At 33.9% G+C, this 24,649-nt stretch overlaps 1 long non-coding RNA gene across 1 annotated transcript in view; it reads left to right on the forward strand.

Moving 5' to 3' along the window:
* The window catches only part of LOC107967937 (uncharacterized), a 38,884-nt gene extending 18,534 nt beyond the window's left edge, over nt 1-20,350 (forward strand). The window contains exon 3 of the long non-coding RNA XR_008538854.2: nt 20,220-20,350. This is a non-coding gene — a long non-coding RNA (uncharacterized LOC107967937). The remainder of the gene's footprint in view (nt 1-20,219) is intronic.
* Nucleotides 20,351-24,649: the final 4,299 nt, after the last annotated feature.

The raw sequence follows: 24,649 nt of genomic DNA on the forward strand, positions 1-24,649 counted from the left end.
TCTTCCAGACAGAAAATCAACAAAGAAACATTGGACTTAACCTGCACTATAGGCCAAATGGATCTAATAGGTATTTAAATAAGATTTCATCCAACAGCTACAAAGTATACAATGTTTTCCTCATCACATGTATCATCCCTAAGTATAGGTGTTAAGATGTTAGGTCATTAAACAAGTCTTAAAACATTAAAAAAAAAAAAAAACAGAAATAGCATCAAGCATCTTCTCTGACCCCAATGGAATAAAACTAGAAATTAATTACAAGAGGAATTTTGGAAACTATAAAAATACATGGAAATCAAACAATATGCTTCCGAATAACCAGTGGGTCAATGAAGAAATCAAGAAACAAATTGAAAAAATTTATTGCAACAAATAGTAATGAAAACATACTAAAACCTTTGAATTTCTGTAGTTTCAGTTGTAATGGGATATGGCAAAAGCAAAACTAAGAGGAAACTTTATAGCTGTAAGTGTCTACATCAAAAAAGAGAAAAAGCATCAAATAAACAATCCAATGGTGCATCTTAAAGAACTACAAAAGCAACAACGAACCAGCCCAAAATTAGTAGAAGGAAAGAAATAATAAAGATCAGAGCAGAAATAAATGAATTTGAAATGAATAAGACAATGCAAAAGATTGATGGCATAAAAAGTTGGTTTTTTGAAAAGATAAACAAAATTGAAAAACCTTTAGCTAGACTAAGAAAAAAAAAAGAGAGAAAATACAAAGAAATAAAATTAGAAATGAAAAAGGAGACATTACAACTGATACTACAGGAAATCAAAGCATCATTATGGCTACTATGAGTAACTATATGTCAATAAATTGGAAAATCTAGAAGAAATGGACAGGTTCTTAGATACATACTACTTATAAAGATTGAACAAGGAAGAAATTGAAAACCTGAATAGACCAGTAACAAGTAATGAGATGGAAGCTGTAATAAAAATTCTCCTAGTAAGGAAAAGCCTGGGATCTGATGTCTTCACAGCTGAATTCTAGCAAACATTTGAAGAACTAATACCAATCCTACTCAAGTTACTCTGAAAGATAGAGGAGGAAGAAATACTTACAAACTCATGCTACCAGGCCAGTATTACCCTGCTACCAAAAACCAGACAAAGACACATCATAAAAAAGAAAACTACAGGAAAATATCTCTGATGAATATTGATGTAAAAATGTTCAACAAAATATTAACAAAGTAAATTCAATAATGCATTGCAAAGATCATTTATCATGACCAAGTGGGATTTTCCCTGGAATGCCAACATGGTTCAACATACACAAATCAATCAATATTCTACATCATATCAACAGAAAGAATGATAACAATCATGCGATCATTTCAGTTGATGCTAAAAAAGCATCTAATAAAATTCAACATTTTCTTCTTAGTAGAATAAAAGGTCAGAGTATGATAAAAATCCTCAAAAAATTGGGTATAGGAGGAACATACCTCAAAATAATAAAAGCCATATATTACAGATCACAACTAGTATTATGCTGAATGAGGAAAAACTGAGAGTCTTTCACTTAAGATCTGGAAAACAACAAGGATACCCACTTTCACCACTGTTATTTCACATAGTACTGGAAGTTCTAGCTAGAGCAGTCAGACAAGAGAAAGAAATAAAGGACATGCAAAATGGATGGAAGACATCAAATTATCCTTGTTTGCAGATGATATAACCTTATATTTGAAAAAACGTAAAGACTTCACACAAAATCTATTAGAACAGAAAAACAAATGCAATAAAGTTGCAGGATGAAAAACTAGCATGCAATAATTCAGAAATTCTATATGCCAATAGTGAGCAATTTGAAAAAGAAATAAAGTAATCCCATTTACAATAACCACAAATAAAATTTAATACCTAGGAATTAATTTAATCAAACACATAAAAGCTCTCTATAATGAAAACTATAAAACACTGATGAAATACATTGAAGAGGATCCCCCAAAACTGATAAATTTTATATGTTCATGGATTGGAAGAATCAATATTATTAAAACGTCCATACTACCCAAAGCAATCTACAGATTCAATGCTATCCCTGTCAAAATACCGATTACATTCTTCAAAGGAATGGAAAAAAAATTCCTAAAATTTATATAGCCAAAGCTATTTTGAGGGAAAAAAAACCTGGAGGAATCACATTACCTGACTTCAAATTATACTACAGAGCTATAGTAATCAAAACAGCATGGTACTGGCATAAAAAGAAACACATAGGCTGATGAAAGAGAATAGAGAACCCAGAAACAAATCCACACACTCACAGTAAACTCATTTTTGACAAAGATGCCGAGAACCTATGCTGAAGAAAATACAGCCTCTTCATTAAATGGTGCTGGGAAAACTGGATATGAATATGCAGAAGAATGAAACTAGATCCTTATCTCTTGCCATATACAAAAGTGAAATTAAAATGGATTAAAGACTTAAATTTAAAACCTCAAACTTTGAAACTACTACAAGAAAATATTGGGGACAATCCCTAAGACATTGGTCTGAGCAAAATTTCTTGAGTAATACCTCACAAGCACAGGCAATCAAAGCAAAAATTGACAAATGGTATTACATCAAGTTAAAATGCTTTTGCATAGCAGAGGAAACAATCAACAAAGTGAAGAGACAACAGACAGAATGGGAGATATGTTTGCAAACCACCCATCTCACAAGTGATTAAGAACCAGATATATAAGGAGTTCAAACAATTCCATAGGAAAAAGGTACTAATTAGATTTTAAAAAGGGGCAAAAGAATTGAATGGACATTTCTCAAAGGAAGACGTACAAATTGCAAACAGGCATATGAAGAGATATTTAACATCATTAATAATCAAAGAAAAGCCAATCAAAACTACGATGAGATATATTTTCTCCCCAATTAAAATGGCTTATATCCAAAAGGCAGGCAATAACAAACGCTGGCAAAAATGTGAAGAAAAGTGAATCTTTGTACACTGTTGGTGGAAATGTAAGTTAGTATAACCACTATGGAGAACAGTTTGGGGATTACTGAAAAAACTAAAAATAGAGCTAGCATATGATCAGCAATCCCACTGCAGAGTATATACCTAAAGAAAGAAAATCAGTTGATTGAAGAGATATCTGCATTCCCTTGTTTGTTGCAATAGTGTTCACAATAGCTAAGATTTGGAAGCAACCTAAACGTCCATCAACAGATTAATGGATAATGAAAATGTGGTACATATACACAATGGAGCACTATTCAGCCATTAAAAAAAAAAAAGAATGAGATTTGTCATTTGCAACAACATGAATGGAACTGGAGGTCATTGTGTTAAGTGAAAGAAGCCAGGCACAGAAAGACAATCTTCACATGTTCTCATTGATTTGTGGGAGCTAAAAATTAAAACAGTTGAACTCATCAAGATAGAGAGTAGAAGGATGGTTACCAGAGGCTGGGAACAGAGGGACAAGGGGGTGAGGATGGTTAATGGGTACAAGAAAATAGTTAGAAAGAATGAATAACACTTTGTATTTACTAGTACAACATTGTTACTGTAGTCAATAATAATTTTATTGTATATTTTAAAATAATTAAAACAGTATAATTGGATTATTTGTAACGCAAAGGATAAATGCTTGAGGTAATCGATATCCCATTTATCCAGATGTGATTATTATGCATTACATGTCTGTATCAAAATATCTTATGTACCCCATAAGTATATATGCTTATTATGTACACATAAAAATTAAAAATAATAAAATAGATAAAAATATTTAAAAAATGAAATTCATTTTGGAAAGGAAGAGGTAATGATTTATCTCTACTCATAGATAAGATGACCTTCTATATATAAAATCCTAAGAAATACACACACAAGCATAAGCAAACACACCCCCACAGCTGATTATGTCTAATATGTCTAATAAATTCAGTAAGGCTGCAGAATACATAATTAGCATACAAAAAACAATAATAATTCCCTATACTAACAGTGAAGAATATAAAAATTATGTGAAGAAAACAATTCCATTTCCCATGGCATCAAAAAATAAATAAAACAAAGAAATAGATTTAGCAAAAGAAATTGAAGGCTTGTGCAATGAAAATTACAAAATATTGTTGAAGGTGAGAAAATATCTAAACAAACATAAAGCAATTCCGTGTTCAGTGATTGGTCAACTTAATATCATTAAAATTGAAATACTCCACAAACTAATCATATTGTGGATTCAAACAATCCCAAACAAATTCTCATTTTTTTATGTCTGTGGAATGTTAGAAGCTAATACCAAATTTTGTATGGAAATGTAAAGGATGCAGAATATTTCAAACAATCTTTAAAATTAGAACAAAATTAGAAGACATATTTCTCCTAATGTCATAACTTAGGAAAACATTTTCAGTAATAAGGACAGTATGGTACTAGAGTAGAAGAGATATTTACACCAATGGAAAAGAAGTGGCATCAAAAAATAAACACTTATGTTCACAATAAAGGTATTTTTGACAAGGGCACAAAGGCAACTCAAGTGGGAGAGTAATAGTCTTTTAACCATATGGCTGAAATAATTGGTTATCCATGAAAAAAAAAGTGAAGTTGAACTCCAACCTCGCACTATATATAAAAATGAACTTAAAACTGACCGTTGACCTAAATGTGAGCGCTAAAACTATACAAATTAAAACAAAACATAGGAGTAAATCTGTGAGGTTGGGTTAGACAATGATTTTCTATATATGACACCAAAAGTACAAGTAACCAAAGACAATATATAAATACTTTGGATTTCATCACAATCATTTGCAACAACATGGAAAAACATGGAAGACATTATGCTAATTGAACTAAGCTAGGCACAGATTGACAAATTCCACACGAGCTCATTTAAATGTGGAATCTAAAAATGTTGATGTCATAGAAGTAGAGAGTAAAACCGTGGTTACTAGAGGTTGAGGTTGTTGGCAGGGATTGAGTGACTAGGAGATGTAGATCCCCGGATACATAATTACAGTTAGAAGAAATAAGTTCAAGAGATGTGTTGCACAAGGTGGCTGTATGGTGACTAAAATTAATGATGATATATTGTGTTCTTGAAAAATGCATAGACAGTGGATGTTAAGCATTATTATCCCCAAACTATAACTATTTGAGGCAATACATTATTAATTAGCTAGATTAAACTATTACATAATATATACATACTTTAAACTATCACGTTGTACATGACAAATACATAACAAAATTTTGCATTTTAAGAACACCATCTGGAAAGTGAAAAGACTGCCCACTTATAATCCCAAAATAGAAACGACTTAAATATGCATCAACTGAAGAAAGGATTAACATATGTTGCATATCCATATATACTGTAGTGTACCACAAATGTTATTTGGGTATGAAAAGGAATGAAATACTGATACCTATGACAACACGGTTGTACCTAAAGAACATTATGCTAAGTAAAAGAAACCAATCACAAAAGACCACATGATACCATTTATAGTAAAATCTAGAATAGGCTAATCCATCAAAATAGAAAGTACACTATTGGCTGCCTATGACTGGAGAAGTGGGGATTGAGGAGTAATTCATAATGAGTATGGGGTTTCCTTCTGTAGTGATGAAAATATACTAAAATTAGGTAGTGATGATGTTTGTATAACTGAATATACTAAAAAAAGATGAAATGTATACTTTAAACAGATGAATACAAAAGACAAAAGAATTACTAATGGTAATATTCCTGTTTATCTGTGCTTGAAATTAATATAAGCTGAATGTTTCAATTTTATGGTAATAAATTTCTATCTTATTTAAGGCGGTTTTGATCAAATTTTCCGTAATTTGCAAAAAAGTGTCCTAAGTTTTTTTGTGCTGCTCATAGACATAAAGGCAGAAACAATAGATACTAGGGGCTTCAAAAAGGAAGAGAGAGGGAGGGGGGCAAGTGTTGAAAACCTACCTACTGGATCCAATGTTCACTATTTGGGCGGCAGGTTCAGTAGAAGCCCAAATCCCAGCATTACACATTATACCTTTGTAACAAACCTGCACATGTGCTCCATGAATCTATAAGTTTAAAAATGTTTTATGTACTGCATACCTAACTTATATAAAGGTAGTTAGGTAATGCCCCAAGAACAGGTATCAGAAGGAAACTAAAAATAAAGTTAAGCCATGCTGGTTTTTAATCCCAATGTTAGCTCCAATTAAGTTTGATAAATTTTTTTAGACAACTGAAACAAGGTACATCAAACTAGATTTTTGTTTTTTTAGCATTTGTGGACCGTTTTTTTTTTTCGAAATGCAGTAGCAAAAAAAGAAACAAACAATCCCAAACATCCCTACAGCTTTCATTTATAGGAAAAAAATGCCATTAGTTTTTGCAATACACTGTATAAAGATCAATTTACTTTCATGAATGCGTTGGTAAGGCTGAAATTATATTTTCATTAATAGAGTTCTAGGCCTGAAGATTTAATATATGCAAGAGAACAGCAATTTTCAATAGCATATCCCTTAAAATTATTGTCACGTTAATGGCTTGAGCTAAACAGAATTATTTAAGTTATAAAAGGCTATTTAGATCATTGATTCAATTAGGGCAATTCACCATGTTGTCATTTTTTTATGAACTCTTCAGTATACTTGTCACACAAGGTGAACCAATACAGTAAATGAATCATGCCAAAAATCTCTATATTAGACAAGTTTCATTATCTGGGACAGAGCAGTTATTTAAATATCATTAAAACAGGCTTAAAAGAGGACTAAAAGTGAGTAAAAAGCTGAAATAGAGCAACACAGAGAGAGAAATAGTGATTTAGTGATTTTAATAACTATAAAATATTTCTTCCTTTGATTTGCTTGGAGAAGAAGTGATAACATATCTTTCTTCATCTATTGGACTTAAAACATAACTTTGATCATAAAGCTATGGGACTTGATAATCTTTTCCGGTGTACTACTTTTTTGATATTCTTTATACATTCTACAGGTGGGGAGGAGAAAACTCTGTGCTAAATATTACTCCTGGAAAAGTGCATTTGCTTCGGAGAAATCTTTATAATGGGTCTCTAACAGGAAGGAACAATAGCATCTTCTATGTGCCGAGGTAGCACAATAATGAACTCTGTTCAAGTGGATCAAAAGCCATCAAGGTCAAAATTAGGCACAGGTGAGGCAGGAGTTTTCTGATAGAATTGTATGTTAGTCCATTCTCACATTGCTGTAAGTACTTGGGACTGGGTAATTTATAAAGAACAGAAGTTTAATTGGCTCATGGTTCCACAGGCTGTACAGGAAGTGTGATTCTGGCATCTGTTTGGTTTCTGGGAAGGCCTCAGGAAACTTAAAGTCATGGAAGAAGGGGAAAGGAGAGCAGGCGCGTCTTACATGACCAAAGCAGGAAGAAGAGAGAGAAGTGTGGAGGCGCTACACACTTTTAAACAGCCAGATCTTGTGAGAACTCTGTCAGAAGAACAGCACTAGGGGAATGGTGCTAAACGATTCTTGGGGACTCCATCCCCGTGATACAATCACCTCCCACCAGGCCCCACCTCCAACACTGAGAATTACAACTCAACATGAGATTTGGATGGGGACACAGATCCAAACCATATCAAATTTTCACACCTTTCAGTAAAGCTTTATATTTTTTAAGGATATTTAAGTACTTGGAAGTAGAAGTAGAGAGTAAGGGGAATATTGTACAGCCATCACAGCCTTTGTCTACTAAAGAAGTCAGTTTCATGTGACAAATGTTCATTTTAATATTCGCTTCTTCAGTCCATCTGGGGGTGTTTCCTTATTTCTATAAGATGCTGCTTTTCAAAAAAATTACCAAAAGCATTCTGGAAATCCAAGAGTAATTGTGTGAACTATAAGCATTAGAAAACACAGACATAAGTTGAAAATATTTATGAACCTAAATAGATGTAAAGCTAGTGACTCATATTTTATAATGTATTCACAGATGATATTTCTTAAATAAAGTAGGCATTTCTATAAAATAAAAACTCTAATAATATATGTTATTAAGAAGAAAACTAGAAAAGGAAGAAAAAAAATGATGGTATGTTTGGAAGATGCTGAGGTGAGCTGGTGATAAAGTTATCTCCACTGAAAAAGGAATACAAAGAGCAGACACTGAATAAGCCAGACAATGTTTGAGTTTTTTCTGAAACCACTGTGCAGTTTTGGACTTTGACCTGATTTAATTTTCACCTCTGTTCTTCCTCCCACTCCTTCTCTTCCTTCATCTCATCCTCCTCTGCCTTTTACCTCTTTTAAAAATTGCATTTTGCAAACAAATACATGTTTGCCATCAATGAAACTATTTCAGAGTTCTATAGAGGTCAAAATGAAGGGCTTCCTGCGCTGATGGTTAATTCTACCATCTTCCCCAAGTGCAACAGCTGTTAGCAGTATAGCCTTCAGTTACCAGTTTCAGGCATTTACCTATGTGTCTGAACAAATGCATTAAAAAATAATGAACACACATGCAAACTGGTTTGTTTCCATTTTACTTAGCTCTGTAAGGTGCCATGTTTTACATATTCTGCAAATTCTCCCCATGTACAATACACATAAACCCAGTATTATTTTTAACATCTCCAATATTTTGGTACACTTCAATTTATTTACCACTTGTTCCCAATTCTTGGTGATATCAATGTGTCAAGCTCTTTCAAAAGAACTTTGGTTTATCATCCGCCTTTCACCCTGACCATTTATATGTTCATTTTGCTTTGACAAGCAGGACTTGACTTCTTTCAGCTTCCTGACTCACTTGGAATTGTATCAACAGGTGACTGTTATGCTCAAAAACCAATCCACAAATCATAAAAAGTCACTGGAACTTTTTTTTTTGAAATGGAGTTTCACTCTGTCGCCCAGGCTGGAATGCAGTGGTGCGATCTCGGCTCACTGCAATATCCGTCTCCCTGGTTCAAGCAATTCTCCTGCCTTAGCTTCCTGAGCAGCTGGGATTACAGGCGCCCACCACCGCGCCCAGCTAATTTTTGTATTTTCAGTAGGGACCCGGTTTCATCATATTGGTCAGGCTGGTCTCAAAACTCCTGACTTTGTGATCTGCCCACCACGGCTTCCCAAAGTGTTGGGATTACAGGTGTGAGGCGCTGGCCCTGGCCGGGAACTTCTGAAGATACCATTAACATCTCACAACTATCAGGGAAAGAATTTGATATTAAAACTTTCAAAATTAAAACCATAAAAGCTCCTCCACACAGTGTCACTTTTTTAGTCTATCCACTGAATAAAATATTAATTAAAATACATTTATATACAGGGAATACTGCTGCAATATTTTTGTACCTGCAGAAAATATAAACAATATAAATGCCAATGGGGAATGGTTAAATAAAGTGGATTCCACTCATAAAAGTGAATATTATGTCAATCCACCCATGTCTTTTGATCTGGGTGAATATTTTTATTTTTTAATAAAGAAATGAATTCATTATTTTAATCTAAAGTATAATATTTTTGTTTACTAATACATTTTTATTATTTAAATTATAACTACATAATTTTTCAGAATCAAGTAGCATTTTTTTTCCCTTTTATCTTTTGGTACTTATTGGTTACAGCAAAGCAGCTTTTATTATTTACTTTTTTAAATTTCAACATTTATTTTAGATTCAGGAGATACACATGCAAGTTTGCTACTTGGATATGTTTGTGATGCTGAGGTTAGGATACAATTGATTCTGTCGCCCAGGTACTGAGCACAGAGCCCAATAGTTAATTTTCAATCCTTGACCCACTCCCATCCTCCCTCCTTGTATTAGTCTGTTCTCACATTGCTATAAAACAAAACCTGAAACTGGGTAATTTATAAAGAAAGCAGGTTTAATTGCTCATGGTTCCATAGGCTGTACAGAAAGTATTATGCTGGCATCTACTTGGCTTTTGGGAAGATCTCAGGAAACTTAAAATCATGGCGGAAGGCAAAGGAGGAACCAGCACTTCACATGGCTGGAGCAGGAGTAGGGGGAGGTGACAAACACTTTTAAATAACCAGATGTCACCCAGAACTCACTATCATAGGAACTGCACCAAAGGGGAAATCTGTCCCCACGATTTAATCACTTCCCACCAGGCCCCACCTCCAACACTAGGGATCGCAATTTGACATGAGATTTGGATAGAGACACAGATCCAAACCATACCACCCCTCTAGTAGTCCCCACTGACTATCGTTGGCATCTTTATGTCCATGAGTACTAACATTTAGTTCCCATTTATAAGTGAGGACATATGGTATTTGGTTCTCTGTTTCTGTATTAATTTGTTTAGAATAGGGGGCTCCATCTGCATACATTTTGCTGCAAAGGGCATGATTTTGTTTTTGTTTTTAATGCTGTGTAGAATTCTATGGTATATATGTACCCCATTTTTAAAATCCGATCTACTATTGATGGGGGCCTAGGTTGCTTACATGTCTTTACTATTGTGAATAGTGCTGCAATGAATATATGAGTGTATGTGTCTTATTGGTAGAATGACGTATTTTCTTTTGGATATATATATACCCAGTAATGAGGTTGGTGGGTTGAATGGTAGTTCTAAGTTTTTATCTTCATTGTATTTTTCTTACTTAATAATTCACTCAGATCAGAACACTTATACACTGTTGGTGGGAATGTGATATAGTTCAGCCACTCTGGAAAGTGGTTTGGAGAATTTTCAAAGAACTTCAAAAAGGGGGAAATCTGTCCCCATGATTTAATCACCTCCCACCAGGCCCCACCTCCAAAGTGCTAATCTTGCCTACCTGTAGTGGGTAGGACAGGGGTTGAGGGATGATGTGAGGGAAGAAAAACAATGGGCTGTATGTATAGATAGCTATGCATATTTGAGAGATAATACATAATATTATACCTAAGTATTATGTATATGTAGATATATAAATATGTCAAAATTGATCATTCAAAGACATGGTCTGGAAGCTCTTATGACCAAATTAAAATAGAAATTTTATTTTGGAAGATGTTAACAAGCAATTTCTTCTTAGATTTCCATTGTTTCAAAATCATGTCTGTAATAATAAAGGGCAATTTTTAAAAATAATAAAAAGGATAAAAATCCTAAATCAGAAGAGGAAAGAGTGCCAACAATGCACTAGAGATTTCTATACAGGACATAAATAGATATGAGCTACCAATACAAAGAAAATATTTTTTATGTGTTTATGTTTTATTTTGCTTCTAAACAGAGTAAATGAAATTATCAGAAAGCACTAGAAAACTCCCAGAGTTTGATTAGCAGAAGCTTACATCAAGATGAAGCAATGGGGTTGTTGGTAGGAACAAGCTGAGTTGTTCAGAAAATGGTGACAGGGCTACCTCCGTGATGCCCTGGACACAAAACTCATCTCTAACCAACACTTGGCATGAAATGTGGCCCGAGTAAAATGTAGGCATTGTAGTGGGCTTTGTGAAAGGGCAATTGTATCTTTTAGAAAAGAGGAACTGTGCATCAACTATCCTTGAGCTAGTACTGAAACACAGAACAAACCAAACGAAACCTTGAGCAACGGTGTCTTGTTCTCTACTCTAATTGCCCTGCCTGGCAGTTCATTCCAGTATAATTCTGACTTGGCATTGATCCTTGTTAAGCTCACAATCTGGCAAAAGCTGAGGACGCTGTCAAGCTAGCAAGTGTGGTGGTTACAGGGGAGCAGGTGCCCCTAAGCATGACTCAGAATCTATAGTTACCAGAGTTCCTGCCTGGAGCAACTCGACAAAATATGGGCCCCCTGCCTAGTTTACAGCTGCCCACATGGTTAACTCAGCCTTAACATATTATGGCAAACTGGATCAGTAGAATACGAAAAAAAAAAAAAAAATGAGAGTAAACACAAATTTCTTCCTTCTCCCTTTATCTGTAATACAGGTATTTGAAGATGGGTCTGCAATATATCTGACAGAACACATTTAAACTTCCAAAAATAATGTATTAAAAGAGAGAATACAGAAATATCATTAGGCACATTAAATGACTCCATGGTTGGAAGAAAAATGATTATTTTAGAATTTTGAAAAGAATATTGTAATTTGTAAAAGGCATCCTGTCTCCTTACAGTATATTGTACATAGTGCCTACAATATTTGAAAACAAATGCCATCAATATAAAGAGAACAAATTGAGTTTGGAGAATATGCTTTCAAGTAACAAACAAAAATACCATATTAAAATAAAATACTATCAAGGGGGCAATAACCATAAGATTAAACAGTAGAGAAATCGAGGTCAAGATATTTCTTTTTTCTTTTTTTTCTTTTTTTGAGATGGAATTTTGTTCCCGTTGCCCAGGCTGGAGCGCAAAGCCCCAGTCTCAGCTCGCCGCAAACTCCACCTCCCCTGTTCAAGTGATTCTCCTGCCTCAGCCTCCCGAGTAGCTGGGATTACAGGTGTGGGCCACCACCCCAGCTAATTTTGTATTTTTAGTAGAAATGGGGTTTCTCCATGTTGGTCAGGCTGGTCTCGAACTCCCGACCCCAGGTGATCCGCCCGCCTCAGCCTCCCAAAATGCTGGGATTACAGGCATAAGCCACCGTGCCTGGCCATATTTTCTTAAATTTAGAAAAAATATGATTTTGCAAAAAGATCAGTTACAAGAGGAGCAAGTTGGAGAATGGAAGTAGGTCTGATATACATGAATTAGGAAATACAGAAAAAATTGAAGATAAAAAGAATAATAATCAATTAAATAATGGAAGAAACTTTCTTCCACATAAAAGAGGATATGCATCTTCATAACAAAATGATTCATTGTTGATCAGGCAAAGGGACTGGAAAAATATTTGTTCATGTATTAGTGTATGTGTGTGTGTGTGAAATTTTATGTTGTCTGATAGTGAAATTCAAAATACTACCAAATTGCTCTCCAAAATGTATTGCTCTGATTTATACTCAAAATTCAGTTCTCACAGTCCTAAAATATGATGCATATTTTTTCCAAATTAAACAAACTTCAAAATTAAATTATACAAAATAATACAAATGTAGATATTAAGAGTTTCCTTAAAAGGTGGTAAGGCTTGAGATGAATAAGGTGAAAAATATCAACTGTATGTATTTCCTAGTAAAATCAATTCTGTAATTAAGTACTTGACAGGGCTGATGTGATGACACTTTAGTAAGAGTGATATCAAAGTGACTGTGGCCGAATACTCTATTTCATCTGAAGATAGGCACTGTCTTGTGATTTATTGGTCACAGATCAAAGGTAAAAATATTTCTCCCTGCGACAACATATATTTGATTTCCAAAACTGTGAATTCTAGCTTTTAATTCCAGCATATTCTCTGAACTCAATAAATAAAGTCTAATAAAGTAGGCAAATGGCCAAAAGCCTGCTTTAGAAATGTAGGAATATGTCCTTACCCAATTTTGAAACCTTTTAGCTAAATGTTGATCTGAAATTGTATGTAAGCCCACAGTTCCATCTAGAAAATAACTGAGTTTTTGAAAACAGTTGTGACTACTGCAGCCATGCCATATGGCCATCTTTTAGTTGTATTAACTAAGATTACTGGGGAATTTCTAAGTTCCTTATTTTTTTCAACAAATTAGTTTATTCAGTAAAGAATTTGTGACAAAATGAATTTCATTAAAGTTTGCCTAACATACACAAGGTTAGGTAATTATGATAATTATAACCACAAGATTGTAACCTTTAAAACTATCAAAACCACAACTTCTTCTTTAATGATTAAACAATATAACTATTTTACATTAAAAAAGTGATTATAAATTTTTCTTTCATTCAACCTTTCTTATTCTTGACCTTTGATTAAATATCTTTAAAGGCACGGTGATCTTCTTGGGTTATAGCAGCTTAAGACTTTTAAAATTGTATATATGTTTTTACTCTAGTGCAGAGAATGCAGCCAACTGATTTTTGAAAGATCATGGCATGGGCTGGGTGCAGTGAGTGGTTCACACCTATAATTCCAGCAGTTTGGGAGGTGGAGGCAGGCAGATTGCTTAAGCCCAGAAGCTCAAGATCAGTTTGGGCAACATGGTGAAACTATTTTCTCTAAAAAATATTTAAAAAACAAAACAAAACAAAACAAAAAACTAGCTGGCACTGGTAGCACGTGCCGCTAGTCCCAGCTACCCAGGAAGTGGAAATGAGAGGATCACTTGAGCACGGGAGATCTAGCTGTAGTGAGTTTCGATCGCGCCACTGCACTTCAGCCTGTGTGGCAAAATACGACCTTGTTTATTAAAAAAAAAAAAAAAAAGACCGTGGCATGGCATGTTCTATAAAATTCATAGTATTTCTGTTGCTGTAATTATGCAAAAGTTTATTTAAAAGACTCCTGGGCCAATTATTGCAAAAGGAAATATCATATTAAAATGTATAGAATATAAAGGATGGGATAACCAATTTTTGTGAATAATTTCAAAAGACATTACACATAAACTTATCTGACATGTTGTAATATGGAGACAGCGAGAGCCACATTTACCTGAATATAGAAAGGAAGACTCAAATCCATGCATTAACACAAACTCAGTTTGGAGGTCGAGCATTGAGGAAGCATGTCCTAAAGGTAATAGAGGCAAAAAACCAAAACATAACCAAAATAAAACCAAAGGCTTATGACTGCTTCCTACTATAGATTTTCCATAAATGCAGAGATTACGTCTGTTCTTCAGAGAAGCACTGTCCTACAATACTCTATAAAATAAACAAAGTCTAATAAAATGGTCTATTTGCCCAGTGCTCCTAAGTTAATGAAAGGACAGTAGTATTAATTTAGCACACACACTTACCCCATTTATATACATCTTATATTTTACCAGACATTATTATTGATAGCTTATTTAATTAAATCTTTACATCAAACTTGAGGTAAAGAGAAAAACTATTATAAATATTTTATAATGGATAAAATATTTATGAATATTTAAAATGTTATCAAATGTTTCAGCGAGAGAAATAATATGTTATATGCATAAACTGTAAACATTAGTGGCAAACAATTCAACACGTTGTTATTGTCTTTGTTCTGTATATTTGGAAACCAGGAAATTGAAGTCAATATGGTGTCGCACATTGCATTTGATGGAGCTAGAAATGAAATCTAGATCTGTGTATTTCCAATGCCCTTGGTCGTTGTGCATTAAGGTTTTTACATATTAAGTGCCATAGAATTAATATCTGCTTTTGGCAAAGGATGCTTCAAAATAAAACCAAGATACTTAAATTTGAAGAGATAATAATTTAGAGGAAGCCATGCTTTATCAATGTTAAGAGTTAGGTGGGCAAAATTTTGTTATACTGTCAGACTCACGAATATGTATACAAGATTGGCTGCCCCTACATATGTAAAGTATAAGCAGTGGAGCTCTGGCACCCTCTCCTGACCCTGTGGAAAGTGAGTGTTTCTGCTGTCTCTTACCCCTTTTTCTCTAACTTGTTTTCATCTAGCTTTTCTCTAGTTCCTGCCTGATCAGGTAGCCACTGATAAAAATAGAGACTTCCTGTGAGCTTTTAAATTTTTAAATTTGCCTCTTCTTTGGATATTTTGAATATTTATATTTCTTAAAACTCTATCCCAGTGGAATGAATCTTTAATAGTGAGATATCAGTCAGTATGATGTGTGCAGGGGGTATTCAGATGTTTGGAGCTGCACTGCCCTTCAAATTATACCTATCAATCTTGAGTTCCTTAAAAGGTGACATTATAAAAACATAATAATGATTAATTTAAATCCCAATAACTTTGAGAAAAAGGCTTATGGTGAAAAATATTTGTACAAAGTCATTTTAGTCATTATTTGCCAAAGTGCAATTTGGCAAAAATGAAAAAAGATTGGGCAATTTCTCCTTATTCTATAGTGAAGTTGCAGACACTGAGAATAATACAATAAATGCACTATCTCATTAATGTCATCTATCAGTATAGGCAGAATTGGACATTATTTTCTTTGAATTCTGCTTTAAAAAAGGAAACTAGTTGTAGACACTTTATTTTTTAATACACATTTTTTTCATAGCTGTACAGAGTGAATTTTACTTCAAATGTAACTAATAGTTTATAGACATGAATGTCCAAAAATATTGATATAAAATACTTATACATAATACCCATTATATTTATTATATTTAATGCACATATGCAGGTATGTTTAATCTAAATCCCATGTGAAAACTCTTTAAGGTATAGGCAGTTCACTGTACAGGTGTGAAGTGCTATAGTTTCTAAGTCATTCTTTCATATTATTCAGAGGAACATATAAGCAATCACACTTTGCAATTTATTTTATGTGCCAGTAAATGTATATTGTAGATTCAGTGGTAGCTGAATCTATAATTATTTATTAGAATACTAATAAATTTAGAATATTTTAAATGTTTATCCAAATGACTATGCAGACTGTTTGAAGAGGTTACAAATATCACAGACAGTTAATTAGATGCTCAGGAGAGCTACACATGAGAGACTTCCCCGGCTGCTTCATGGCCTCAATTTAAACTACTCTAGGTCCTCCTATTTAGACGTAAGCCCAGATGTCCTTGATCATCTGCAAGAGTAGTGAAAGGAGTTGTTTCACATATCACTGTTTAAGGTACAGGCCGGTGACACCATCTGTGAAAAGGAAAATCTAGCTCAGTTTTTGTAGAGCAATTTGAAGGGAGATAATTCATAGAGTTTTAGCACTAGAAATGCTGTATCATTTGGCTTCGTACCAGAGCAGGACTGAAGGCCAGTGCTAACTTTTGCCATACAAAATGTCATTTCCAGTACCCCAGACTATTATTTTCATCATTAACATAGATTGCTAGGTTTTTTTTCCAGAAAACATATAGTTTGATTAATTCCCAATCTTACAATTAAGGAGATTTAAAATCCTAATACAACTAGACAAAATAACATGGAGCAAAAGAAACTGTCATTTATTATTGGTGGAAAACTAAAATGGTACAGCCACTTTGGAAGGCAATTTGCAGTTTCTTACAAAACTAAACCTCATCTTATGATAAGATCTAGCAATCACACTCTTGGTATGAGTATTTACTTAAAATATATGTCCTCACAAAAACCTGCACATTAATGGTTATAGCATTTTTTTCTTAATTGCCACAATTGGGAAGCAACCAAGATGTAATCTTGTAGGTGAATGGATAAGCAGACTGGTAATCCATGCAATGGAATATTATTCAGTCATAAAAAAATGAAGTATCAAGCAACAAAAAGACATGGAGGATACTCATATAAATATTGTCAAGTATTAAATAAAAGTAGTTAATCTGAAAAGGTTACATACTAGACTGATTCTAACTATATGTCTTTCTGGAAAAGATAATAAGAACAATAAGAGCTGTGGTTTCCAGTGGTTGGTGGGAAGTGGGGGAGGGATAAACAGTTGGTTATGATACTATAGTGGTGGTTACCTCCCATTATGGTTTTGTCAAAGCCCATAGCTTGTACAATACAAAGAGTGAACCCTAATGGAAACTATAGAATTTTGTTAATAGTAATGTATCATGTTTTCTCATCGATTTTAAGAAATGTGCCATAGTATTTCAAGATATTTATAATAAGGGAAGCTGTGTGGAAGGAGTGTTAGGTGAGGGGAGTAGAGAGCAGCTTACTGTAGTTTCCACTCATTTTTTTCTACAAACCTGAAACAGCTCTAAACAATAACATCTATTAATGTTTTAAAAAGTATATTATGTCCAGAAGTAGATCTTCATATATACAGTGGGGAAAGGCTGATTTTGTTACTATATAATGCCAAATGAATTGGAAAATTGTATAGAAAATAATTTTCTCTTGATCCTTAATTGCAAGGATAAACATAATCAATCCAGATTAATTGTAGGTCTGAATGTACACAGGTAACCAATAAAGTTTTGAGAAGAATACACAGGAGGATATTTGTATGTCCTTAGAGAAAGGCACAAATCTTTATCTAGGACACTGAGAGCACTCAAATAAAAACCTGGAAACTAGCAAATTAGACTTCATTACTTTTAAGAAACCATGTATTCCAAAATATGAGAAAACATATTCACAATAAAGATATTTAACAAAGTATTATTATCTATAACATATAAAAATTACTATAAATATTAGTAAATATAGAAATAAAGATTTATTATAAATCATTTTCAAAAAGATTATTATAGTAGAAATAGACAAAAGAACAAGCATTTCACAGGAGATAATACATTACCTACTGTCATTGTTAAAATACTTTTTAATTAAATACAATATACTGGCAAAAACATTTGGCAACCAGAAAAGTTACAGAATATTGGTGAAAAGAGAATATCTGACAAACACCTTAAAAAAGTCTTTGCCAGCATCTGTTAAAGATGAACATCTGAATGCCCTATGATACAGAAATTCCATTTTTAGGTTTAAACCCAGCAGAAACACATAAATATGTTTATTTAATGGCCTTTAGTTAGCTGCTGTTACCAGCTCTATTCATCATAGCCCCAAATTGAAAACTCATAAATTATCAGCATAATGTATATATAATATTTCATACATTTATAGAGTGAAATGCTATATAACATTCATTTTTAATGGAGTGATATCACTCTTAATAGTTTTGGGGATCACAAAATATTTTATACTCTTTTTATGTAGAAAGTGTGTATATATATATATTTTTAAGTGTATATATATATACACACACACACTATATATATATATATATATTCACACATATACACACAGTCTCATATATTGAATTCTTCTATTATTAGGGAATAGAGTTTTTAGCTAAATTAAAAATAATATTGTTATTGACCATATCTTAGGCCATACTAAAATAATTCTATAAATTATAAAAATGAAAATCATATAAAAATATTGGAGCAAAATGCAATAAAATCAAAAATTAAACACAACTGAAAAAAAAGCCCCCATCCACATGTCAAAAAGAAAACATGCCTTTATACTATGTTTCTGCCTAAGAGAGACACAAGTATATATAATTGCAAAACATCAAAAATAGCAGTAAAGATAGTCCAACATACTAGAATCTCTGTAATCAATCTGGAAAAATCCACTGAGGAAAATCCATAAACTTCACTTCCCAAATAAAGAAGAAAAACAAGTGAATTAAATTTCAATCTAAAAAATCTATGACAAGTACAGCACAGTGTATTAAAATATATTGAATAAATAAAAAAATATGAAGCCACCAAAATGTGGGAGTAATAATAAAAAGTTATATATATCTATATATGTATATATAGATATAAAGTGCTATCAAAAATAAAATTTAAAAGTTGGAAATTGACAGGCAATACTTTGTGCTATTCTTTTAAAGTTGCTTCTCACCCCTTTCTTAATCCATATCAATCACTGATATTTCTCCATATCTCTGATTTTGTTATTTTGAAAATGTTATACAAATGAAGCCACACAACTTTTTAAGATTAACTTTTGTTCACCCAGGATAATGTTCTTGAGATCCATCCAAGTTGTTACATGTATTAATCGTGTGTTACTGCATATGTTTGGGTATTATTATTATTTTTTTTTTATTTTGAGACAGTCTTGCTCTGTCGCCAGGCTGGAATGCAGTGTCACGATCTCAGCTCACTGCAACCTCTGCCTCCCAGGCTCAAGTGATTCCCCTGCCCCAGCCTCCCCAATAGCTGGGACTATAGGCACGCACCACCACGCCTGGCTAATTGTTTGTATTTTAGTAGAGACGAGGTTTCACCACGTTGGCCAGGATGGTCTCGATCTCCTGACCTAGTGATCGGCCTGCCTCAGCCTCCCAAAGTGCTGGGATTACAGGCGTGAGCCACTGCGCCCGGCCCTGGTTATTATTAAATTGGATGGATATTGAATAGATATACCAGAGTTTAACAATTTATTTATTGAAGGATATTTATGTTTTTAGGAGAGAAAAAATAATATTATTTTTTCACTCAACTCAAGGTTTACTGCTGAGATGTCTATAACAAAAGATAAATTAATGACAGAAAAATATACACATTTATTTAATATGTGTTATGTAACACAGGTGCATTCAAAAATGAAGACCCAAAGAAACGGAAAACCCCATCCTTTTTTATGTTAAGTTTGATGAAGGGTAGACAGTCATGTAGAAGTACGATTGCACAATGGGGATCTGATCTAATGGTCATAAACTAAGTTCTAGGAATTTTGTAAGGCCTGTATATTCAGATTCTTCTTGGCTTCTCTGTGTCTTCTAGGATATGGATGTTACTTTTTCTCCAAGCATAGGGAAAGTGCCTCTGAAATAAAGATTTTATGACTTGCTTCAGGAAAGAAGAGCAAGAGGAAGGTGAGAGTGATCTTCCTGAATCTGCTGTTTTCTCGAATGCCCAGGTACCATATTTTGGTGTAACGTCCCCATCACATCATTGTCACCAGTTTTGGGATATTACAAATAAGATTTGTAATGAATATTCATAAGCAGATTTTTTTTTTTTTTTTGAGACGGACTTTCGCTCTTGTTGCCCAGGCTGAAGTGCAATGGCGCGATCTCGGCTCACTGCAACCTCTGCCTCCCAGGTTTAATTGATTCTCCTGCCTCCGCCTCCTGAGTAGCTGGGATTAAAGGTATGTGCACACACACCCAGCTAATTTCGTATTTTTAGTGTAGATGGGGTTTCACCATTTGGTCAGGCTGGTCTTGAACTCCTAACTGCAGGTGATCCACCTGCCTGGGCCTCCCAAAGTGCTGGGATTACAGCCATGAGCCACTGCGCCTGGCCACATGAGCAGAATTTTGTGTGGAAATAAGTTTTCATTTCTTTGAGATCAGTTATGTATTTGTTCTGTTTCTTTTTCCAACTTTTTAAAAAATTTCAGTTGGAATAACTTTTAACTAATTGTCTTCAAATTCAATGATTCTTTTCTCTGCTGTGTTCAATTTGCTGATAACCCACTGAGGACATTCTCATTTCTTACACATATGTATGCATGTGTGTATGTTTGTGTGTGTGCGTGCATGCGTTTTCATTAATCTCATTTTTATAGTTTCCATTTCTGTGTATTATAATATTCTATCTCTGGTTGTGCATATTTGATACCTTTTCCACTAGATTCTTTATAATGCAAAAGTTATTTATAAATATTTTTTTCCCTAGTAATTCCAACATTTGGGCCCTTTATGTATCTTCTTCTTTTGATATCTATTGAATGTGGATGATTTATATTCATGGTGTGTATGTGTGTATACTTTTCTTTATTGGATTACAGACATATTATGTATATAAACAATAAAAATTGAGATAAATAATCTTTGTGCCCAGTAATAGACATGCCTTTTCTTTTTTAAATTGTTAAAGGTTATGTCAAAAAGACTCAGGTGTCATATTGAAGAGGCTGCCACTGGGCAAACATGATACAATTTGAGCTCCAAAAGTGGTAATATGTAAGACTAAATTAAATTCATCAAATATGTTTAAAGTCATAATTTCTTAATAATAATAATTAGACAATTTTAGGAAAATAATAGGGAAGCAAATCATTATCCTTAAAATAAGATATAAAAGGAAAAGATTTATCCTGTCCTTCCAAAGGAGTTATATTACTATGAAACCAAATAGTAGTTGCTATGGTCTGAATACTCATGTCTCCCCACAATCTCTGTTTTGAAATCCTCACTCCCAAGTTGGATGGTTTCAGGAGGTGGGGCCTTTGGGCAACGATTAAGTAATAGGTTGGGCCCCTCGTGAATAAGATTCATGCCCTTATAAGAGGTCTGAGAGACATTCCTCATCCCTTCCACCATGTAAGGACACAGAAACAAGGCACTGTCTATGAGCCAGGAATTGGGCTCTGACCAGACACTGAATCTGCCTTGGCCATGGACATTCCAGCTTCCAGAAGTAAGAGAAATAAATTTCTAGTTTGTGGTTATTTGTTATAGTGGCCCAAGTGGACTCAGGCAGTAATTGAACCGTGTTTTTACCTTTAATTTGACTATTGCCATTTGCTACTCACTAGGCAGCAGCAATTGATTTAGTCATGGAAGGTCAACCACTGATTATACCACAAGACGTGCTTCTTGATAAAACAAGACAATACCTATAGTCTTGCCAAAGGAATTGAAAATGAATCTGATGAAAACTCTAGGGCCAACTGGCAATTTGCAAAAAGTATAAATGACAGAGGAACATCCTGAAATGAGTATGCAATCAGCAAAATCCAGACTGCAGAAAAACCTAAAGGTCAAACATCACATGATTTTCAACAAATAAGTTACAAGGAAATAAAAAGGACAGAAGGGAATCTGTAAATTAAAAAAGACTGAAACATAAAATTAAAATAAAGTTGGCAAGACTAAACTGTTATTTGGGAAGCACACCTGGAGGATAAAACGTTGATAATATGAAAGGAAATGACTAATATAAGAGTCAGGATGCTGGCTAATCTTGAGGGAAGGGGTGGTTTTGAGACTGAATCTGAACCCATGAGGAGCCTCTACTGTTTGTGGCTTTGTTATATTTCTTGGATTTTGTAGTTTTTACCTTATTAAAATTTATAAGCATTTACTAAGCCATGTGACTGCTGTTTACAGTTTTCTTCCATCTGTATTCTATTTTACATTTAAAGAGTCTTTTTAAAAAGACAGAGGAGATCATTTTAGATATTAATCTTTAATAATTCAGAAGGGCACAATGAAACTGCACTGAGATACTAATAGAAAATAAAAACAAAGACATTTTTCTTTTTCTTTTTTTTTGAGACCGAGTCTCACTCTGTCGCCCAGGCTGGAGTGCAGTGGCATGATCTCGGTTCACTGCAACCTCCGCCTCCTGGGTTCAAGCAATTCTCCTGCCTCAGCCTCCTGAGTAGCTGGGATTACAGGTAGGTGCCACCATGCCTGGCTAATTTTTGTATTTTTATAGATAACACGGTTTCACCATGGTGGCCAGGCTGGTCTCAAACTACTGACCTCAGTTGACCCTCCCGCTTCAGCCTCCCAAAGTGCTGTAATTACTGGTGTGAGCCATCACTCCTGGCCCACATTTTTCTTTATGTGAAAAGAATCAAAGAACATTAATGTACTCTTTCTTGTTAATAGTTTCCAAAAAGTCATTTATTTGATGACTGGGTAGATCCCATTATTTAATTATTTTGAAAAGTACATATTTTATTTTATTCATGAGTCACTGTCATTTTAAGAGATTGGATTTCACCTGAACAGAATTGTGGTTTATTTTAACATTCAATGAAATAATAGATCAATTCAACAAACTACACATTTCACACTTGCTTTGAGATAAATTGACCTTCACCGAATTAGCTTCTCTTCACAAGGTAACCTATATAAAAAATGCCAATTTGCATGAAGACCTTTTAAAAGACAGCAGGGGTTCAGTACAAGCTACTGAGAGTTTTCTTGTTCTCTAGCAGAAATTCACTCAAGAATAATGAAAAGTGACTTTTTCATGCACCTTCCTTTATTTTCGTGCCTGAAATCACAGATTGTACACAAAGGGAATGTGCTAAGCTGAACATAGGCAAGAAACAGCAATGGCAGCAACAACAAAAGTTAGTGATGCATTGAAATCTATATATCGTTATGTAGTCCCTCCCCATATATATATATAGACATAGAAGGGACTACATAACAATATATAGATTGTATATATGTATATATATAGAGAGAGAGATAGAGAGAGATTTCTCTCTATTTCTTGATTATATAATATATAATATGCTATATTATATATTACATAATATGTAACATTCTATTTCTTGATTATATATTACATATATGTATAATCAGCAAACTGCTATTCCCAGAAAAATTATTTAAGCAATACCTCTTTCACTTCCTTAAGAAAAAGCAATACTGGATTCGAAATATTTTTTAAAAATTAAACATTCTATGAAAGTGACCTGTGAATGCACAGTCAGTGCTTTTTGCTCTTGTTATACAGGCAAGGAGGTATGGAGAGTGCCAGTAGGTTTTAATATATTTACAGCATTGAACATAAAGGTCAATCATCTAAAAAGAAAAAGGCATCAGCAGTTAGAAACTGCATTCCAACGCATAGATTTGCAGCCAAAGAATTTTATTATTAATGAGACACAAAGAGAGCAAATAATTTTCAGATGCAATTTATTTGAAGATTAGATATCATCTGTATAACAGAAAGAAGCAAAGATCAATATTTTCACATTTTACTTGTTTTGCTGCTAAGCATGTCTGTCGATTTATTTTTGTAAATATTGTCTTTTTATTGTTATTACTTCTATGATCTACATTAACAAGGTTAGTAAAAAATCTTCCTGTCGATGGCGACTTTACTATATTTTATATATATATATATATATATATATATATACATAATTTTTTTTGAGACGCAGTCTTACTCTGCTGCCAGGCTGGAGTGCAATGGCACAATCTCGGCTCACTGCAACCTCCACCTGCCGGGTTCAAGCAATTCTCCTGCCTCAGCCTCCCGAGTAGCTGGGACTACAGGCACGTGCCACCATGCCCGGCTAATTTTTCATATTTTTAGTAGAGAGGGGGTTTCACCTTGCTGGCCAGGCTGGTCTCAAACTCCTGACCTCGTGATCTGCCTGCCTTGGCTTCCCAAAGTGCTGGGATTACAGGCATGAGCCACCGCGCCCGGCCCTTTACACTATTTACTTACCATAA

This window comes from Pan troglodytes, chromosome 14, assembly GCF_028858775.2.
Source record: "Pan troglodytes isolate AG18354 chromosome 14, NHGRI_mPanTro3-v2.0_pri, whole genome shotgun sequence".
Classification (NCBI taxonomy): domain Eukaryota; kingdom Metazoa; phylum Chordata; class Mammalia; order Primates; family Hominidae; genus Pan; species Pan troglodytes.